A 3,922-nucleotide genomic window follows, 5' to 3' on the forward strand; every position below is an offset into this window, starting at 1 on the left:
GCTCCCAGCTACTTCAGTTCTTTGATGACCGCCCATTGCGGTCTTCTGATGAGCGTCTGTTATGTTGACCAACCATATATGCTAGGTCAAATTGTAGATTCTATTCATCAGTGGTTCCATGTCCATGAGTTGCCCAGTGCTCTCCGTTCCAGCAACAGTTTCGGATCTTTTAAAAGGGGTCTTAAGGCATATTTGTTTAATATGCACTTAGTCTTTTGAGCGTTTTCTAATGTGTTATGGTTTGTATGATAGTATTGTTTTGTTATAATCTGTCCATTGATAGAATTTGACATCTAAGGAATTTTTGTGGGAATATCTATTTGTTAAAATGTTTCTATAAAAAATATTTTATAGACTTATAATGGGGCATAAAAAGGGTGATAACACACAAACAGCAGCTTATTGACCGGGTTGTCCACCCAGGTTGTGATCCTGGGACACCCTAGATTTTATTTTTGTATGACAACCTTTTACAGCAGCCCATGTCTGATTTCCCTAAAAAAGGGGGTTTTGCCCCCAGGGTATTAGCAGAGAGGGTTAAAGCGGAGCTGAACTATTCGAATTTTGCTTCCATAGAGATGCATTACGTTGCTCTATCTTGTCAATAATTAAGGATCTTTGGTATTAGCCCTTTTGGCGTAGTTTAGGCCATAACTCTATGCCTTTTTACCTGTTGAGGGGTGATTAGAATGTTCGGTGAACTGAGAGTTCCGCATTATGATGAGACAATTGCCCTCCGAGATCTTCCCAACAGACTGTATACAGAACACTGAAACTATAGATTGTTTGTGTTGAATTCCAGAAGGAACTTGGAAAATAATTCACTCCACAACCGGTTTTATTCTAGATTTCGTTGACTAGTAAAGCGAGGAGCCAAAAACTTGGTCTGACCGCAAATGTCAAATGCCTGGTTCAAGTATTCAATATCCGAGTGGTACAAAGGAATAGAGTTATGAGTCATCACTATGAGAGGGATCATCGAGACAATGTGCTGTCAGTCAGATTGAACTGAACCTAGGTCTAACATTCATAAGACGCCCTATCATGAACAACTGTATGTTTTGGATTTAGTTTTTTCTTCTGTCCAGAGTAAAATGTGCAAGCTATACTGGTCAAACAAACTGAAAGTATTAGCCTAGGGCCTATTTGGTGATACAGTATTATCTTTCAAAGCAACAACAGACGACATTAAATTACTTCTTTCTGAGCAAATCCAAATCAACAAATGGGTAGTGGTGGATATAATTTGCTGGTCATGGGCCACGGTAAGATTATGTTCCAGGGCAAGTTGCTATTTGGGACTTACAAGTAGGTCTACTGGTTGGTGCTTCAGAGAGCAGCACAAACAAAACTGGCCTATTTGAGTCAGACTGTGAATTGTTTGTCAATGTGGGGGGATGCCTGGGCTTGCCTTAGTTCATCTTTATAATTTGAGATTTCTTTAGCACTTAGTCTATTAGCGTTTCTTATGATTATGGTTTGTATAGCGTTGTTTTGTTTCCATTAGGCCATTGATTAAATTGACTTTTTTTGTGCTCATTATTCCATTGTTATTGTTATTATAATTGATTGAATGACTTGTTTGTGTTGCTGTTCCCTTGTCGACACTAGTCTAATCAACTGCTACATTTAGTTATTGTATTGTTTTTGTTTGTATGTCGCCTTGGACACATTTGGCGTCTGCTAAGCAACCATAACCATAACCATAACCATAACCTGTTAGGCCTGTTTTAGAAGGCAAATAGGCCTACAATAACAGATTTTAAGCCTGGAGTAGTTTCATTATTTTTAAGAAATAGCCTTCAAAGTTAAGAAATTGAATAGTGGGAGGTTTTGATTTACAATGGGAACTGAGGCGATCGTCTTCGTTTACCTCGACCAGGAAATGGAATCAGGACACATGATGGAACCCTAAGAAGATGTAACTAACTGGCAAGCAAAACTTGCACTGCGTGGCATGCGTCGCCTCGCCTCGCCTCTGTAAACACATCATGCAGAGACCACACGCCATCGGTTCGGGAATGTACACCAAATATCAGTCTCTGAAACTCACTAACCTCAAGTCAAAAAACGAAGCAAGAGAAGAGTTCAAGCCAGGTATCAAGATGAGTGGGTTTAGGCGTGCCATCAAACATGCAGCGATGGCGGACGCAAACAAGCAGCTGAGGAGGGGAAGGGAACCAGTGGGTGACCTCATGCATGCTGTGTCATCGAAAGGAAAGGTGGAAATTCCACAGCTGCTTGTCAAAGGAAGTGAAGGAGAGCCGGACATGATGTTACGGCAGCATTAGCCTACAACTTATGGCAGGGGAGAAATAAAACGCCTCTGCTAAGATTGATTTTGCAGTGACCGAAAATTACGTTTACCGTCATTCCTCAAAGCGTGCTACACAAGTCCAAAACACTTGCAAGACGTAGGCTAGTTGTTGTTGGGGGCAAGGGATACAGATGTTCGAAACCACAGGATGAGAGCAGCATCATATTCGACTGACATCATGAAAAGACAGGAGGCCCCTCTAGTGGAATGAAATGGAAGTGGATCAACCTGACTCATTTGGCCTTTAGCATGTTATCCACGCATAGTGGTAGAACTTGACACAGGTAGATAACAGAACAAACCAACGCACATTCATTGTGGAAGTGAGTGACCAGGTCAAAGCTGACTCATTTCTAGACCTTTACGCCTAAATTATATGGTAGCCAAAATAACCAAATAGTAATCAAACTGTTTATTGACTGCCCATCAAGACCATAAAAGTTTTGAATGACCAACTAATTTCACAGAAATGCAGTCTGCTGGAATAACCCAAAGTGTACAACTAGTAAACACAGAAAGTCACAGCTGTAGTGATGAACAAAGTACAACACAGTATTTAATTTTTTTTTATTTTTTATTTGTGAACAATGAAAAGGTCTGACCAGCCCTTATATCTCTCCAATGGTTCCTTTCCCCTCATTCAATATTCCACCCAGCCCTTCTCCAAAAACATCAGTAGCTTAACTCCGTTACCACCCAACCCACCTCGGAAATCCCAATATATACAGCTCAGAATTTACACCTCACAGCTAAATTAGGGATTCTCTTCTTTTAAATATTATAATCCATGTATGGTCCTTACTTTAATAATAGAATTAAATCGTTGTTGTCATTATTATCATCTCTCAACAAGTAGTTGTTTTTTTTGGTCTATGTACAGTAGTCTGTGGGAGCACGGCCAAAGAGAGACAAATTCTCTCACTCCTCGACTCCATTATTTTGTTGGTGCCACATCCCAGGAGTGTCCATGAGTTGGGGTCACTGTAGATCAGAGGTTCAAGTTTGAACTTTGTTCTGTTTGAGATGTACCTCTTCATGAACACACACACACACACACACACACACACACACACAAACAAACACACAGATACACACACCCCTCTGTTAAACAAATATCCTGAGTCTTAGTATTTTCTTATGGCCATGGGACAACTCGATTCTCGAGAATCCCACTAAGTAGTGTTTGGCACCTACTTCCGCTTGGTGAGAAGATTTTCAGAGAGAGAGAGCAAAAGACAGAGAGAGAGAGAGAGAGAGAGAGAGAAAGAGAGTGGAGGGGCAACCGTGGGCAGAATCACAGAAGCACTGCGCAGACACCAGCAGAACCTTGCGGTGTCCGTTTTCACCGTCCGATGGGTGGCGTGGCGTGGTGGGTAAAAGACGCCGAAGCGAGTGAGGTCCTCCACTTGGCGTGTTGGGAGTCCTAGGAACTTGCTCCCTGCCCACAGGAAGTCCTATATCCTGCCCACAGGAAGTCCGCTACTGCCAGCTGTGGAGTTTCTATGCAGTTGCATGCTGGGCTCCAGCGGCACGCAGTCATTCACTCCCTTTGGTCCTAAAAATACCCCCCCCCCCCCCCCACACCCCCCCCCGCCTCATCCGCCC

The 3,922-nt window shown here is 42.4% G+C and overlaps 1 protein-coding gene across 1 annotated transcript in view; it reads right to left on the reverse strand.

Annotated features, from left to right (window-relative positions):
- The window catches only part of LOC134101728 (dimethylaniline monooxygenase [N-oxide-forming] 2-like), a 290,189-nt gene that overhangs the window by 273,968 nt on the left and 12,299 nt on the right, over positions 1-3,922 (reverse strand). The gene's annotated exons all lie outside the window — the stretch shown is intronic.

This window comes from Sardina pilchardus, chromosome 15 (genome assembly GCF_963854185.1).
Source record: "Sardina pilchardus chromosome 15, fSarPil1.1, whole genome shotgun sequence".
In the NCBI taxonomy this organism is placed as follows: domain Eukaryota; kingdom Metazoa; phylum Chordata; class Actinopteri; order Clupeiformes; family Clupeidae; genus Sardina; species Sardina pilchardus.